Source organism: Pleurodeles waltl, chromosome 1_1, assembly GCF_031143425.1.
Source record: "Pleurodeles waltl isolate 20211129_DDA chromosome 1_1, aPleWal1.hap1.20221129, whole genome shotgun sequence".
NCBI classification, from domain to species: Eukaryota; Metazoa; Chordata; class Amphibia; order Caudata; family Salamandridae; genus Pleurodeles; species Pleurodeles waltl.
Window position 1 is genome coordinate 134,062,980 of NC_090436.1, and position 18,334 is coordinate 134,081,313.

Consider the following 18,334-nt stretch of genomic DNA (forward strand, 5'->3'; position numbering starts at 1 on the left):
CATGTCATTGGAGTGAGGCCTACAGGCTCACATATTTAAAATTCTCCTGCTGTGTGCTTAAGTTACCCTTGAGCTACATGAGATTGGTGTGTAGTGCGGTGCAGTGCATGTGGCTTACATACATGTGATGGATATATGTGTGCTTGTTAATGGTCCAATACATGGAAAATGTAGCGCTGTGTGTGTATGTTGTATGCATGTGCAGGGTGGGTGTGTGTGTGTACCTGTGAATGGTACAATGCATGGAAGATTCTGGGTTCCATTTTGGGAGACCAAGGCCTAACTGGAAGAGTATGTGAGGTAGAGGAATTCCCCCAGACAAATTTGTGGAGACACACTTTTGGAGTGAAGCCTGCAATCCCTTATGGCAAATAGGGTTGTGTTGTATTTGGCTCGAGTTTGCATGGAATGTGGGGTTGGAATGTAGAGAGTTGGGGTGGAATGCTTTTCTTTGAAGGGAGACAGTTGCCTTATGTGAGACTGTATGGAATTAAGAATTTACTATAAACATATTTAAACGTGAAGAACCTTCTTCCATCATTTGGCAACGATCGGTGAACCTCGCAAGTGACAGAAGGGTGTTGATTGTTTCTCCAAGGCACTCGTCCATATTGGAATCATTTTGGACGTCCTTATTTTACTGGAGGGCTGCATGCAGCAGTCAAACAAGGAGCGGCGCTGAAATGTGGGCACTTTTAAAGACAGGAATATATATATTTTTTAAAGTTGAGAGGTGAACGGCATTAGCGCATGATTCGGTGTGCGATATTATCGGAGTCAGACGCCAGTCAGACGCATCCAGTTTAAGTTGCTAAAGTATGTCATGTCGTCTCCATAGCAACATGTACGTGCTGACAACGGGTTCACCAGAAGTGGAATGAGCCGCACTAATGATATTATTGTGCAATGTTAAGCACAATTGCTAATTAATGCGCATTTTGGTGATGTGCACACCATTTCACCACAAATTACGCATTTCTGCGCATCACCCTATTATTAGGATTAATTAAACGGTGATTCGCACACCAATAAAAATTCATTGCAGCAGTAATTAGGCATTGTGAAAATAATGGTGATTGAACATTTCAGAAATCTTTGTATTATTAAATGGTGATTTGCACACCTGGACAAAAATACAGTGCAAACTACGGTGATCTACACCTATAAAACTCTTATAAGGCCACAGCAATTTATTTGGCATTGTGCAAATAACGCCGATTGCACACCACAAGAATCCATAAAGACATCACTTAAATTTGGATGCTAAAACATTCTCATCTACCAAAGGTATAAAAATATAAGGATAAAAAAAGGAGCAATCAGTTATGCCACCAGTTCCTTTTTCATCATCTCCTGGATTACCCCCGGTGGATTGGGAACAATGGAAAGAAGGATATGAAGCATATTTAGATGCCATCGAAGTTGATGTTTTCACTCAAAAGAAGAAAATTGCCTTATTAAAACATTCCTTGGGAATGGAGGGTAGAAAATATTAAAATATTTACCATAAGTACCTGTTGCAGGTGAGGGAGATGGAATAGATGAATATGAGTCGTCCATAAAGAAAACACTGGATGCACATATCAAGAAGAAAAAGAATGTCATAATGGAACAACATAAATTTTACAGAAGACAGCAAATGCCAGATGAATCTATAGAAAGCTTTGTAAGTGATTTAAGAATATTGACTTCAACATGTGATTTTAAAACATTTGAAGATGAATTAATTTGTGACCAAGTGGTGGCAAAATCTAATAATACAAAAATTCAGGAAAAGTTATTGACAATAGAGAATCTCATGTTAGAAAAAGCTATAGAAATTGTTAGTAGTATTGAACTGACGACAAAGTTCAAGGAGCAAATGAGTATGAAAGTATAGAGTTTGCAATCTCAATAGAATACCAAGCAAAATGAAAGAAAGATATTAACATTCAGTGAAAATAGAAGGAAACCAATTGAATGCTATTGTGGTAGTAAAAGACATTTAGGAAACTCTGAGTGGTGTCCAGTGTTTGATAAATGGTGTAATAAATGCAAGAAAAAAGGTAATTTTATAACGGTATATAAAGGAAGTTGGGTAAAAGAAGTAATACATGTTAAATCGGTTAGTGTTGTGGAAGGTGGCACAGGTAAGAGTCTAAGGGCCAGATGTATCAAACATTTTTGCGATCGCAAACGGCCCAATTTGTGATTCAGCAACTTGGTAACAAATCACAAATTGGAACTGCGAATACATACTGATTCAGTATTAGGAAGGGGCGTGTCATGGACCTCCCTTCCTAATACCGAATGGCAGAGGTGTGTATGAATGTTTTGTGACCCAAATGCGGTCACAGAACATTCGCATTTTACTGCCCACGGAAAGTAGGTGGCAACCCATTTGCAAAGGGGAATGGGTCCCCTTTGTGAATGCATGGGAAAACATTTTTTCTCTTAAAAAAATGGAGAAAGGAAAAGGACTGCATTTAAAAAAAAAAAAAAAAAGATTGCTTTATTGAAAGCAATCACAGACATGGTGGTATGCTGAGCCCAGCAGGCCACCATCCCTGTGATTGTAGCCGTTTGCAATGGGTCACAAATTGCTGTAGTGTGGTTAGTTTTACGTATTCATTGCGCTTTAGCTTCAGGCTTTAGGCCTTTGTGCACTCTGCCCTAAATATATTTTATTCATTTGCTGACAGCTTAGAGCCTCTGTGCACTTTGCTCTACATGCTTTTTATTAGGCTTCGTACTGTTATTTTTCAAATAGCCAGTTCTACGGTGTTGTTTTTTTATTCATATCACACTGTTTTGCCTACTTCAGCACTGGAGTTCTCCATAACATATTTACTCTGTGCTTCAGTCAAGGATACAGTCTGGTACATTGCCGATAGACGTGGTAAGAGTTTAGACTTGGCATTCCTGCGTAGGGACATTTTGTGATCACGATGACATGTTAGTTATAAAATCACTTCCTTGTCCCAATACACGCAAGAGGGAGATTCCGACCAGGGAACCACAACTAGACGCTGACTGCCTCGTTGCAGATGCTGAACCAAGATCACAGGTCTTGCTCAGGTATGAGGGCTGATGTCTCCACAGTGATTCTAATAGGCAAGCTAGAAGCTTAACATGCTGTGCTCTAAATAGAACAAGCAGAGGGAGAGTAGAAACTGTTAGACAATATGATAGCTTTGTTCTTATGTTTTACTCTCCTGGTGACTATTTCAATCCTACTGTGTTGTATCGTTCTGGTTATTGCGGCTCACGCCTTAATATCTAAAATACAGTCGTTTTATTAAAAACATTATATAAAACTTATACTGTCTTTGTCATTTGTATATGAGATCATATTGGAAATAAGAGAGTTGGTTTGGATCTGAGTAACCACGACTTCCCTGAGAAGTTCCAAAGATGTCATGTGCTCGGCTGCCAAATCATTTCTTCCACATGGGAGAAATGAGGCACTGCTAGTTAGCCGGAGCAAAAAACGGATTTAGGGTGACAGAGTTCTTTACACGTGGGTCAGACTCAGTCCCCCACACCGTTATAGATCCTGCTACCTAGAAATCCAGTAGTCTCATTTAGAATAATGAGAGCCCACGCGACATGGCGCCGCCAACGTTTGGTCTGGCTCTAATGTTTAGGTCCGACTGACTCTCTTGGTCTCATATATATTTTGACTCCTCGGTTCTGTATACGGAGACGTCCGTGGGGGTGAGGGTTTCCGCCGCCACGGGATAGGTGCTTCCTATTGCTTAGTGGTTGGTTGTTCAAGCTTGAACTTTGAAAGGAAAAACCCCGATATTGGTGTGCCTTCTCTGACCTGAAGCTATTTTTTATAAAAATGGCGAATCCTAATGTAGTGAATATAGCAATTAATATGCGTCACCCGCTCACGGGACATCTATTGACACATGGACTGACAGTCCAGGGGGGTCCAGTCACTTTTGTGGTGGACGCCCATGCAGCCTATAGAACAGAACTTTTTTATTCTTGGGTCGGATTTCCAGCATTGGATGGGGGAACAAATACTTTTCACGAATACACTGTTGCGAATGTCCCTGGACAATACAGGGCTTACGCTTATTTAGAAATACCTCTATCTTATCAAGAACACCATAATTGGCTTGATGGCGCCCTCCCACACACAGTAGCACAAGTTAGGTTAGGTCCGCTGAGTAATGATGGTCCTACCTGGCCTTTATTGGCTACATATACACCTCATCCTGCGGTTGCTCAATTGGCAGTGGTTGAAGTTCGTCGTTTATATACAGAATTAACGGCTACATATAGACGATTAGTTCAGTTTGTAATGCAGACACTAAATACGAATGCAGCGCGTGCTGCTCCAGCGCACCCACAGGCAGTGGTTCCGGGTATTAATCCGGCCACTGTACACTCTGTTATGGGTAAGGTACCGGCTAAACGAGAGGAGACTCCATTTTGGCTGGCGCAAAAAATTAATACGCTGGAAGCAGTATTTCCCCATACGGGACCTCAGGATAAACATAGGATTTTGACGATGTGTTTGCCGTATGGGATGGTTCCTCCGGTGGACCTTTGTAATACCTGGGGCACGGTGTTTGCCGCGCTCTACACTACGGCACACGGTACACCGACATTAGCTAATTTACCAGACGTGCTTAAACAGATTCAGGATTGATATGGGGCTGCCCCTGCCTTAGATTTGGGCATGCAGTTGCTGGGCAATTTTGCCACAGTTTCTTCTATTATTTTGAGTAATCTCAAAGGAGAGGCAGTAGCACTGGCAGTGCGAATGCGTCTTCGGGATGTTCCGCTGCTTAATCAGGAGCGGGAGCTTCCGAGAATAATAGCGGAAACATATTCTAGTATTGGTCGTGATAGCCTGGGGGCTAGACCACAAAAACCCCAGTTACAGGGTAAAAATAATAAAGACAATGCTAAACAGCAACAACCTGAGGGTTCGAAAAAGCGCTGGGGAAAGAAACAGCAAACACCTAAGAAAGATGGTGGGCAGTCTCCGCAACCGGAGACCCCACAGAATAAGTATAATCTCAGGAATAGGGATACTTTGAAGACGCCTGATAGATATCAATATACTGATACACGCCAATCTCGTTCATTTCAGGACTCCTCGGAAAAGAGAAGTGAGAGAGGTGGGCGGTCAGAGTGGAGGACGGAGTACGTGAAACCGAGACAGGATTCACAACGCTCAGCGGAGGTTTCTATTAAACAAGAAGAGAAACCGCTGCAACAAAAACAGCAATTTAAAAAGAAGAAAGTGGCAGCTGTCTCAGTCAGAAATGCCGCTCAAGAAGAGAGTTCTCTTGACGAACAAGACATGGGCGTTAGCACTGTTAGACAGCGTGGCAGAGGTCACAATAGTTCGCCGGAGTCTTCTACAGCATCTGGAGGTGAAAGCAACTGATGACTTCATACAAGTCGAGACATGCGAGTCTCTGATCCTGATAGAGTATATGAAGTGACTCTGCGATTAGAAGGGGACATTGACCGTATTATAAACGCCATTTTTTGGGACCATGTGGTAAAATCATATGATGTTCTGCTGGCCGAACAAGATTGGCCACCTGACTTTGTTCGCGACTGTCCGGTTGGGGAGGAGGTTATTGCTCCTTCCTTCTCACCACTTGTTCCGAGAGAACTAGCGGAGTCCTATAGTACATCATGGGCTCTAGCACAGGCTCCCGCCTTGTATAGAAATAACGTGGGGTGGGACAGACAATCACCTTATCATGTAATTCCGATAAAGGGCGAACCTCAGCCACAACCGCAGTATCCTATCAAATTTGAAGCTAGGGCATCGGTTAGGAAAATTCTTACACAATTGGAGTGCCAGGGTGTCATTGAGCCCTGCGTCTCGCCGATGAATAATCCCTTGTTTCCGGTTGCTAAACCGGACCATTCATATAGGATAGTGGTGGATTACCGACATTTGAATAGTCATACACGCACATATGCAATACAGAATTCACACAGCGCAGCGCTTATGAATAATATAGTGCGTAAAAAATACAAGACAACATTAGATATCTCGAATGGATTTTTCTGCCAGAATATAGCGCCCGAGAGTCGGGACTATACCTGTTTCAGTGCGTTTGGCTCTCAGAAAATTTTTTGTCGTTTGCCTCAGGGGTATAAGAATAGCCCAGGACTGTTTTCGGCTCGTGTGACTGAAATGCTGCATGAGTTCGACCCTGAAGCATTGTCATATGTTGATGACATATATCTGACAGATGATGAGATTCTGCAACATCTAAGGCGTTTATCGCGCATTGTTGTGGGGTTTGCTGATATTGGCTATAAGTTTAATTTGAAGAAATCAAAGATTGCCTTCCTCAGCGTCATTTTCCTGGGATATGAGTTGTCGAGTGAGGGCAAGAGCCTAGCACCACATTTTTGGGAGAAATGTGCTTTGTTGCAGCCTCCTAATACGGTTCGGAAGCTCCAGTCATTGTTGGGGTTTCTGAATTTTGGCAGAACTTACATTCCTGAATATGCGACGTGTATAAAACCCTTATACAAGTTGATTCGCCCGAATTTTTCGAGTAGATTTTGGACGATTGAACATACACACATACTGCGAGAGTTACAGAGTGATCTCTTAGCTGTTAAACACTTACACACACGGGACAATAAGACACATTTAGTCATCAGGGTGATACCTGGGGCTGTTGGGTTTACTTATGTCACCTTTAATGAAGGGGAGACAGTCCCAATTGCATACAAGTCTCACTTGTATTCAGCTGCAGAGCAACGTTTTGCACAAACTGAGAAAATTCTCACTGCAGTACAGATGGCTGTTATTAAAGAAAGACCGCTGGCCCAGGGTCAACGCATCGTTGTCGTTTCCCCGATTCCGGCCTTAGAGGCAGTTACAAAAGCGAGTGTTCCAAATTTGAAAGCTTTACACCCGCGATGGATACAATGGGCTACGTCTTTGACAGCCACTGATGTAGATTATGTATTTGACCCTAAACTGCAGACTCAAGAATTTCTTCAATATGAGATGGAATACCCTGTTCCTGCTGGTACGTTGCCTATTGACCAATATCAAGTGGTCATGTATACCGATGGCTCTGCGCAACCAGCGGTTGGGACTAAACAACAGTATTCTGCTGCATGTGCGGTGGTGAGCGGCACTATGGAGGGGGAAGTGTTCTGCCCCCGACATACTTATACTAAAACCTTGGGAGATTGCACGGCACAGCTGGCTGAGCTCAAAGCTCTATTGTTAGCATTGGAGCACGCGGATCCAGCGACTTTAACCTTGCTGGTCTGTGACTCCTACTACTGTGTTCAGTCTTTCAATGAATATCTACACTATTGGAAGATGAATGGGTTCAGAGATTCTAAAGGCAACACCATTAAACATAAAATGTTGTGGGGTAAGGTTGCGGATCTGAAGGAAACGCTTCCTAACGTCCATGTTGTGCATACACTTGGACACCAACGCGTTGGAATACACGTTGCTGGGAATACTTTGGCTGATGAAGCCGCGAAATCGGCAGTGGCTGTCGCCACTGTGGCCGCAGTGACTCGTTCGAGTTCCAAACCAGACACAGAAATTTCGGCTGCCATAAAGGCTACGGCTGCTGGCACGCCCTTTCCTAAAGGATTTCCTTCAAAATATAGTTACTGCTTGAGTGGTGCGCTGAATGCTACTGTTACAATTCCAGGCATTGGTGTACGTGAAATTCCCAATAAACTAGAGAGGCCTCGATTAATTTCTGCAGCACATGAGGGGGTGGCTTCTGCACATGCTGGTGTGGCTGCCACAATTTCACTTTTACAGGCTCGTTACTGGTGGCCTGGTCTCTATAAAGAGACGAAGCAATATGTCCTTTGTTGTGACGTTTGTCAACAGATTAAAGCATCGTCGGCTAGACACCCGCAGCAGACGCCCCTTCTGATTTCAAATAAACCATTACAGTGTGTGTACTTGGATCATTGTGGTCCGCTGACACCAGATAGTGCATACAAATATATATTGGTGGCTGTAGATTCGTGCTCCAGATTTGTATGGGTATGGCCACAACGCTCGGCTGACGCTCGCACTGTTATTAAAGATTTGCGCATCTTTGTCGATATATTTGCAGTTGCGGCTTTTCATTCAGACCAGGGCCCTGCTTTTGCCTCTAAGGCATTCAGGGACACCATGGCTTCGTTGGGGGTCCAACTCCAATTCTCGTCTCCATTCCATCCCGAGGGAAATTCTGTTGTGGAGCGTTTAAATCGTGATTTAAAGCAGTCCATAACGGCCAGAGTTATAGGTACGGGTCGTGGTTGGCTAGCCCACCTATATGGAGTACAGAGAGCACTTAATAACTTGCCTAGAAGGTCACTGGGGGGTCGTACTTCATATGAGTGCCTGTTTGGAACACGAATGTATGTTCCTGATCTAGATGGTCCTGGTGTGGAGGCGGCAGATACGCCCTTTGACATAAATGATCGTGTCACTGTTTTGCAGGATTTACAACAATTCTGTGAAGATAACTCTTCTGCCAGTGCTGCCTCCTCAGGAATTAAGGATGAGCCAGTAACACCTACTGGTTGGATACCCAGGATTGGGGATCTAGTGCGTGAAAAGGTCGCAGTTAAAAAAGAATTTGGTCCTTCTTATCGAGAACCTGTCCCTGTGTTAGGGGTGAGCGGCACGAGAACTGTGATTTTACCGCCGCTGCGAGGGGCCAAAGGAAATCGCTTTGTTTCCATTGATAATGTCAAGTTACAACATGTGGCCGATTCTGCACAGCAGACCAAGAGGGACACCCAGTAGTTCCGGAATCCCTCTCACTACTGGGGAAGAAGTCCCGCTGCAGGTGATTTTCACCAACAATGTTTCCTCTCCGAGCTTGGGGAGGGTGGATGTTGATCTTGCGATTGTTCCACCGACGGCGATTAATATGGAATCTTGTGATCAAATTGCTGTACGTTCTACTGACGTTTCTGAACATGTGGTTTATAGCGTGCCACGGCGAGAGCCTCCATCTGCTTCTTCGTTCACAGTTGCACCTTTTGCTAGAACTGCTTCTGGCTGCTTCAACGACGCTGATAATGATGGGTCCGGCTCCTCGTCCTCGATGTCTTCTGTCCACGGTCCACGACGGCTGCTGGGATGGCTTAAACGAACATATTTTGTTTTTCCTTGGAACTATTTTTGGCTGTTTTTGGCCGTGATGACTATTTTATTATGGTTGGGATTTGTGGTTACTTTTTTTCTGATAATACATGGTCATTTTCTTCCTGATCGATCTGACATTGAGCACGTGGAGACTGTGTTAAAACCGCATTTTTCGTCTCATATGGTTCGCAGAGACTTGTCCACAGTGAACATTTCTGCTATACCAGTTCCGGATGGAATTGTGTGGGATAACGTAATGTTTGATATATATGGTCCCACTGAATTGATTCAAATACCGTATGTCCTCAAATTATCAATGAATGATATTGTTATACCTGGCATTGTTTCTGATGATTGGGATGTGAAGTCAGTAGATTCTATGCTAACGGATTTGCATTACTATACTGTCTATGACGATGAAGATGCTTACCAGTTTAGAGATAATCATGGTGACACGTTTTGTTATAACTATTATGGACACCACTTTATTCATAAAGCTAGTAGCCCTAAGCCCATGTTTAATTATGTGCAATGGGAACATTGCTCGACTCCTCCACAAGGGAGTTCGAAAACGTATTATGATAAATTTGCATATTTTTCTGGGCATGATCAACGAAATGATAAGTCCTACTATTTTAAAGTTGCACCGTATTCTAATAAAAAATTGGCAGCACTATGTGAATGCTACTTTTAGTGACTTTACACATTGGGTCCAGAATGGTACGCTTAACACTTAATCGTTACATCCAGGCGGGTGGTTATTATGGCCTGTAGACACTAATGTGTGTCATCAACGTTTTGTCACCTCTTCAGGGGGGTTCAGGACTAGTAGGGCAGACCCTCGTTACGTATCACCAGAACATGCTGATATTATAACTACATACAGTGTGGGGAAGCTTTGTCAGCAATGGTTGAAGTCATCCACGCTGGATGCAGTTAAGTCACATCTCAAGTTACTGTCTAATGATACTGATTTACAAGATTTTTTGTCAGGTCCCAAAGTACCACGGAAGAAAAGGTTCTTATACGAGGTTTATAATGAGATTTGGAAGCTTTCACAACAAGAGGCTGCAGCCCGGTTGAGGCAGATTGATCAGGAAAATCTGATGCAGACTTTGTCTGTTGTTGATAATGGCATGCATACCCTTTCTGACCGTGTTTACACGATTGACAGCATTGTTTCCTCTGCCATTGACATTATTAAATCGGACATGTCTTCTTTATATCATGGGCAGAGTCAGACGCGGTCCATCATGCAGCTGGGTTGGACTCTTCAGACCTTGAAGGCGGGTCGCGTTTCATGGCAGCACGTTCGTGCCAGAGAGATCTTTATCTCTTTTATTTGACTCGTCAACAACAAGTGATGGCTAAAAAGGAAGCGACATATGTTATGTTAAATATTGAGAAATTAGAGAAACTGCCTTTCACGGTAGCTGAGATTCCGTCAGCTGAATGGTTGATTCATGGGGTTATTAATTTGCCTATCTCTACTTTGCAATTTACTTCGTGTTTGAAGCACATTCCGGTGGGTAGATATGAACTATTGGAAGACAGTTACATACACGAGGTGTGGGACCTTCCCTTTCAGTACAGATGTGTTAATGGTTTGAAGGAGGTTTTTCTTAGCGGCAGCGAATGCGAAGCTTCTGTCAGCCATTCAATGGTTTGTAAACAGCTGTCCTTGCACGGGGTGTGTAACGCTTCGATTGCTAACTTAGCTTGTTATCTGAAGGGAGTTCCAGTCCCGGTTATTAAAAACACTTTCCAGGTGCTTTCTAACGGCAGTTACATTGTTCTTAACAGCGAACGCTGCTGTGGCATGCGTGCCGGAATAGTTTACATCGTCGTTGTCAACAAGGCCGTTACGTGCTGCGGGAATGTGTTGTTTCCCCCCACTCAATTTAGGGAGGTAGCGGACATCTGGCCTCATATTGCTACTTCCAAGGTTGATTTCGACAAGTTGAGTCGGCTGAAAGCTTTATTGTTTCAAAAGCATGTGGCCCTTACATCTGCTAGCGAGACCTACGCACTTCAAGTGGCAAGGTCATCGGCGGAGATACAGTCCCTTTTGAATACTAACTTTCCGAATCACTTCAGTGAACTTGTGGGACGTATATTTAATGCTTCCAGCACTGCTGGTATTGCACATTTTTTCAAAGTCGTTGGTGTTGGTTTTGCTCATACCTTCTCTTCCATATTCGGTTTGATACCTTCGGCTATACATTCTATTTTCGGAAGCATTTTTTGGGGTTTCCCGATTACTTTGGCTTTATTGGCTGGAGTCTTGCTGTTGTTGCTATTTTTTCGCAATGGCTGTCCCGTCACGACGAGATCCTGTATTGCTGCTCCCGTCAGCGCAGCTGTGTCGTGAACGCATGATGCAGCATTTTGGAGCGACACTCCTGGGACATTTGGAGTGCGACTGGTCTCTGTCATTCAGACCGGTTTTGGATTGTGTGCAACCCGTGTTTCGATGCCTTTGGTGCTCGTTTGAACATGCACTGGCTCTCTGTCTCTCATTGCAGCGCCCTCCAATGGTCGATACTGATCTGTTGATGTTCCCGATTAGGGCTCATTCCCAGACTTGTGCACTACGGATGCGCTTGCTTCGTGAGGCGGTTTATGAGATTCCCTTCCTGGAGGAAGATGGTATTGTCTCTTTCATAGGCCCTGCACGGGGTGCCGCCCTGAATGATTTTGGGGCTTTGGATCACACCTGCTTGACATATCGAAGTGGAGGAACTCCTGAGTTCTATTGCTTCTATCTGACGATTGGATTTTTACGAAATTGACACTATATTGAATTTGGCTTTATGATCACATGTTCCCTAAATTTATGACTTTGTTGTCTTCTCACATTGTCGAAATAATTGTTTTAGGTATTGTTTATATTTGGGGCATCCTTTTATATTATTGGAACCACTTGCTACCGACAAGGGGAGGGTGTAGTGTGGTTAGTTTTACGTATTCATTGCGCTTTAGCTTCAGGCTTTAGGCCTTTGTGCACTCTGCCCTGAATATATTTTATTCATTTGCTGACAGCTTAGAGCCTCTGTGCACTTTGCTCTACATGCTTTTTATTAGGCTTCGTACTGTTATTTTTCAAATAGCCAGTTCTCAATGTGTATTGACTTCAGAGATCTGAATGAAAGGATATGGGTTGATAGGTCTTTGTCACACCAAATGGAGCATACAGATTTAAGCGTATGCCATTTGGTTTGGCTTTTGCCTCATCTGTGTTCCCAAGAGTTGTGGAAGGTATGCTTAAAGGTGTTGAAAGAGTAAGATGCTTCCAAGATGATATACTGGTTTGGGGAATAAATCAAAAGGAACATGATGAAACTTTAGCAGTGGTGTTGATGATTTTGAAGGAAAAGGGAGTTACATTGGAAGCAAGCAATGTCATTTTGGAGTGAAAAGTGTAGAATACTTAGGACACAAGTTGTCTGAGAATGGGGTGGAGCCAAAGGAGAGTCTAGTAAAAGCCATAAAGGAATTTCCTGCACCCCAAAACAAGAATCAATTGAGATCAATTTTTGGGATGTTAGAATTTTATGCCGAGATGGGCTGAACGAACGAAAGAGATGCAGATGTTGTTAAAGAATAATGTCAAGTTTGAGTGGACAAAGGAGAAAGATGATGAATTCAATAAGATAAAATGTGAAGTAGCAGAGGCTATTCCCTTGAAACCATTTGACACATGGGATCAGAGCATATAGGGATGGATGCAAGTCAGTTTGGATTAGAAGCTGTATTGATGCAATCCAAAAGAAGCAAAGATGAGGTGGTGGCGTTTGCTTCACGAGCGTTGAGAGGAGCTGAAGCTACATATTCAGTCACAGAGCGGGAGCTTTGGCATGTTGGTGGGGAGTGAATTATTTCAGGAAATATGTGTGGGGCACAGAATTTATTTTACAGATGGACCACAGGCCCTGATCAATTTATTGTCAACAAAGGGTGCTTCTAACGCGACTCCTAGGATTGCCAAATGGCATTATAGGTTGCAAGAGTTTCAATTGAGGTTGGAATACATTCCTGGAGCCAGAAATATTTTTGCAGACTGTTTGTCACATTTTCCGATGCATGCTGATTCAGAAGAGGAAGTGTGTGATGATTTCTCTGGTGTAGCTTGTACCATGATAGATAAAAAGGTGTATAAGAAGGAAGAATAATGGAAAGAAGCTGTGAAACAGGACAAAGTGTTGCAAGAATTGATTGGGTTGCTAAGCAGAGGATGGCCTAAGGGTAAGGTGGATGAAGAGATGAAAGTGCATAAGGAAATTTTTTAAGAATTGAGTTGGGCTGAAGATATTTTGAGACAAGCAAATTTGCTAGTAGTGCCACAAGTGATGCATAGTAAAGTGTTGAGTTTGGCTCACAAGGGGCATGAAGGAATGAGTGCAATGAAGAGAAGAATTAGGGAGACATTTTGTTGGCCTGGTGTGGATAGAGACATGGAGCATTGTGTGACAGAATGTGTGTCTTGTGTTTGAGTGACAAGTCCCAAGTGATGGTGTCTAGTCCGGTGAAAGCAGTTATCAGTGCCGGAGAAACCTTGGTATAAATTAGGTATGGACATTATTGGATCCATGAATATGCTGAATGATAGTCATAGTTTGGTATTGTACTAATGGATTATTATTCTTGTTGGCCAGGAGTAAAATTGGTTAGGACTGCAAACACTAAAGAAATAATGATATTTTTGTGTGATTTATTCACGAGGGAAGTTGTTCCGTCCAAGATACTGATGGATAATGGAGTGCAATTCATGTCTAAGGAGGTTAATGAGTTTATGAGCAGTTGGGGAGTGAAGTATGTAACTACTTCTTTTTACCATCCGAGGAGTAATGGATTGGTGGAGAGGTGCAACCAAGTGATTAAGGATAACGTACAATTGTCATTAGTGAATGGAAGAAAGAATTGGAAGAGTTGATATGGGCATTACGCACTACTCATAATGCTATTACAGGAATGTCAACTTTTGCTTTACTCAAGGGAAGGGAGGCGGCAAACAAATTAGTTAGTCCTTGGATAAATAACTTAGAATTATCAAAGGAAAAGAAAATGAATGTGGAAAAAAGGTGAGAAGATGCACAAAATAAATATGTGGCATCGGAAAAAGGAAGTTGTATGGAAGTAATGGAACGAGATTGGGTTTGTGTCACATTACCAGGTATAATTGCTAAACGGAAATTCTGACTTTTCTAATCCCAAGAAAGTGGTGTGTGTGAAGAGGTGTGTGGTTAAACTGGATGATGGAAAATGGTGGAATAAAGAAAGACTGGCTATACAAAAAAAAAAGTTGGGGCGACCTTAGAAATGGCCAAGGCAGATAAATGGAAACCTTGTGGATTGAATAGTAAAGACTTATGCTGTAGGAGATCTTCAAAGGAAAGGAAGAGACCATAATGGTTACAAGAATACATTGTATTAATGTTGAAAAAAAACATTATATTGAGTTAAATTTAATATGGGTATAGAACATTTTTGTTTTATTGTTAAAAAAGAAAACATTGAATTGAGTTACATTTAATATAGGTATAGAACGTTTTTGTTTTATTGTTAAAAAAAGAAAAACTATGTATAGTGGAATGTAGTACTTTAAATTTGTATATTTATTTAGTTTTATTACTGAATAAGTGGAAGATGTGTAGTATTTGGCTTGAGTTTGGAATGGAATGTGGGGTTGGAATGTAGAGGGTAGGGGGTGGAATGCTTTTCTTTGAAGGGGGTCAGTTGCCGCTCCATGTCCACCCTGCTTGTTATGTACGACTGTATGGAATAAAGAATTTGCTGTAAACCTATTTAAACGTGAAGTACCTTCTTCCATCAGGTCGACGTTTCGATCAGGCTATAGACAGTATGTGGAGTGAAGTTGCCAACCCTGTATGCAAGAGCTTTCTCTTTATTGGACCTTGATGAAGTAGAGTGGTGTGGGGGGGGGGGGTGGAGAAGGGGACGGCAAGAGTATATGATGAGGTTGGGGTGATGGGTGGGTGAGGTGATGGGTTGCTTGATGTTCAGGGAGCTATAGATTGTATTAAGGCATTCCTTAATTGTCTCTATGTTTAAGTCACTGAGTAGGCTGATGTATCCAACAAATGTGGCGTTATCAATGAATGCTGAAAGGAGTTGAAGGGGATGATATTCTTCTTGATTCTGTGGCACATTTAGATCAGAATGAAGGAGACTGAAACGTTGGGAGTGGGAAGTTGAGGCTGAGGCGCTAAGTGTTGTTTGGGCTCTGAGAGTGGAAGGCCAGAATGATGATGATGGCTACATTACTTTCCTTGCAAGTGAGGTGTGCTGGATGCCAAAACCTTCAGGGATGATGGATGTTTAACATGGGTGTGGTGGTGGGAACCATTCCTTTGTGGTGAAGAGGTTCTCCTTAGAGCTGTGTTAATTATATCTTTGATGCAAAAACTGGTTGTGAGGATACATGGAGCGCAGAGGTGATTGGGTGGCATTTGCTGATGGCAGTGGCTTACATGAGGGGCAGGGGTTCTGGTCTTAGTATCTTCTTGGCCCAAACAGGTGAAAGATGATCGTGCTTTTCATCTGGTCCCACACCAGCCATTATCATTATATGCAGATGACTTATTTAAAACAGTATGGAAAATCCATAGCGACTACAACCCACTATCTGCAGAGCTCAAATGGTATGACCTGGGTGGGGGGGGGGGGGAGGAAACAGCACTATACAAAGAAACCCTTTCAACTAAGGTGCAGGGTCACAGAATAAGTTGGGCTAAGGTTATCTCTGGTGACTTTTTGAGAAATTTGGTTTTAACTTGCTGTAATGATTTTGAAACGAGTTTTCAGACAAGGGCACCTGATCGGGTCTTTCTGGACTTGTTTGATAATATTTGCATAGAGGTTCAGACAGCCCTTACTAGGGGAGAAGGCCAGACAATTCTGGTCCTAAATCGATCAACAAGAACTGCTCCCAGGCCCATAGTGGCCTTACATCACAAACCAAGGTCGAAAAAACTAGTGAAGGGGGCCAGAAGTCTATATCATACTGTCTGCTTGACTCGGAAGAACGCTCTTAAAAGGGAAGCTAGGGAAGTTACTGGCCGCTTGTTCTCTTAAAGATAGTTCTGCTTTCTGGAGAGTGGTGAACCAGTCCCTCTTTTGTGAGGCTACTCTGCCAGCCATGGCCCAAACTATCCCTAAGCAGTATTGTGTTTATTCCACAGAAAGTTCACCTTCGTCCAATTTACATCAAACTAGGAGGGGAGAGCTTCATTTCAATTGGGAGGAGGTGACTGAAGCTATAGAGGCTCCTTTGTCCGAGAAAGCTCCTGGCCCGAATGGAGTGCCTGGGGACCGCTTTAAGTCTTGTGTAGACCTCTGGGCCTCATGACTTGCCCTGCACTTAAATGCAGCAGCAAGTGAGCATATCCCCCCTTCATGGCAAAAATCTGGGCTAGTTCCGGTTTCTGAAAAAAGGAATTGAGTCGACCCAGCTTGTTACCAGCATAACTCCTTAGTAGATGCAGAAGTGAAGATTTTTGGCCGAGTCTAGCTGAATCGTCTGACAGAGTGGGCAGAGAATCATAATATATTGTTAGATATTCAGGATGGTTTTAGACCAGGTCAGGGGATGATTAAACAGAACCTGAACCTCTATTTATTGATTAATAAGTATTCCATAGTTAAAAGAGGGTCTATCTATCTTGCCTTCATGGACCTCAGCATAGCCTTTGACACAGTTAATAGATCGAAGCTCTAGGCTGGGCTGAAGTTCATGGGGGTAGATAGTTCAACAGTCACTTTTTTGTATGATTTGCATGCTGGGCTGCAGGCATCTGTCAGATTCAGCCCTTATGGGGAGTGCACTCCACACTTTAAGTTGGGGAGAGGTGTTTGTCAGGGTTGCATATTAGCACTCTTGCTATTTATTCTATGTGTTAATCAGCTTGAGCAATTTTTAGTGGAACAATGTAGGGAATGTCCTGAAGGTTGGGGAAAGGGTGGTTCCAGCTCTGCTATATGCGGACGACACAGTCCTTATCGTACGCACTGCCAATGGCCTTCAGCACCTGTTAGGACATGTCTACAAATTTATGGATAGTTCGGGGTTTGCAACCAATTGATCAGAGAAAAAGGCAAAACTAAAACCCATCACATTGGTAAAACTGATACATTTTGTTACCAGGCCATTTTGCTAGACTCTAAAAATGAATTGTAACCCCCTGATGAATGCCCATGTACAGTCTTTTAATAGAGAAGCTTGTAGTATGGATGCCCTCTTCGAGCAGCTTGGATGCACCCTTATTAGATTCATCATCGATCCGTATAAAGTCAAATGTATACCAACAGTGTCTTTTGGCTGTTAGATCTGGGTTAATAAGGCCTGCAACCCTATTCAGGTAGCAGAAAACTAATTTTTAAGGAGGTTCTGAGGATCCCTCAAAGTGTATCCTCAGAGATTGTGAATGAGGAACTGGGGTAGATTTCACTTCTGGTTACATACAAATCTACACCTTACTATTGTGGTTTTCTGTATGGTAGAAAGTTGATCTAGAATTTATCAGAAAGATTCTTATAGACTGCCTGGGTTTGGATTAGGGTCATTTTATTCCCTGGTTGTATTATATTAAAATTACTCTCAGTGCCCTTCGTATACAAAAGCTATTTTTTGACCCAGAACATATCTGCAAAGCAGATGTCTTGTGGGCCTAACAGGCCTTTTTCACCAGTATTCTAAAACAAAAGTCTAAACGTGCGCTAACTACAAGTTCTTCTGTCGAGTACTCTATGGTGAAATCCTCGTGTAATACAGAGTTGTACTTGAAGCTTGATATTCTTGTTCTGCATAGACGTCTTCTGACCTATTTCTGTTTTAGCTTGTTCCCCCAACTTATATCTGGTAGGCATAAACCTTATGAGCCTGTGATTCGTACATGCAAAATGGCTGCTGTCCTAGACACTTTGGGGGTTATTCTAACTTTGGAGGAGTGTTAATCCGTCCCTAAAGTGACGGTAAAGTGACGGATATACCACCAGCCGTATTACGAGTTCCATAGGATATAATGGACTCGTAATACGGCTGGTGGTAAATCCGTCACTTTCCCGTCACTTTTGGGACGGTTTAACACCTCCTCCAAAGTTAGAATAACCCCCTTTATGTATTGTTTTTATTTGCTCTAAGTTTACTAATCTTCTATAGGAAGCTGGACTGGTGTGTGGTGGGTACCAATGGTACTTACACCTTATACC

General features: G+C 42.8%; 1 protein-coding gene and 1 long non-coding RNA gene across 7 annotated transcripts in view; one reads left to right on the top strand and one right to left on the bottom strand.

Annotated features, from left to right (window-relative positions):
• HDHD2 (haloacid dehalogenase like hydrolase domain containing 2) overlaps window positions 1-18,334 on the bottom strand; it is a 287,707-nt gene that overhangs the window by 190,813 nt on the left and 78,560 nt on the right. Inside the window, exon 1 of one of the 6 annotated variants that reach the window (XM_069218953.1) lies at window positions 1,515-1,533. The exons of 4 other annotated variants lie outside the window; for them this stretch is intronic. The gene's annotated coding sequence lies outside the window, so the exon portion shown is untranslated. Of the gene's footprint in view, window positions 1-1,505; window positions 1,534-18,334 lie in introns of those variants that run through there. One more of the 6 variants, XM_069218919.1, reaches the window with a different exon arrangement.
• Window positions 1-18,334, top strand: part of LOC138274613 (uncharacterized) — a 96,432-nt gene that overhangs the window by 61,310 nt on the left and 16,788 nt on the right. The gene's annotated exons all lie outside the window — the stretch shown is intronic.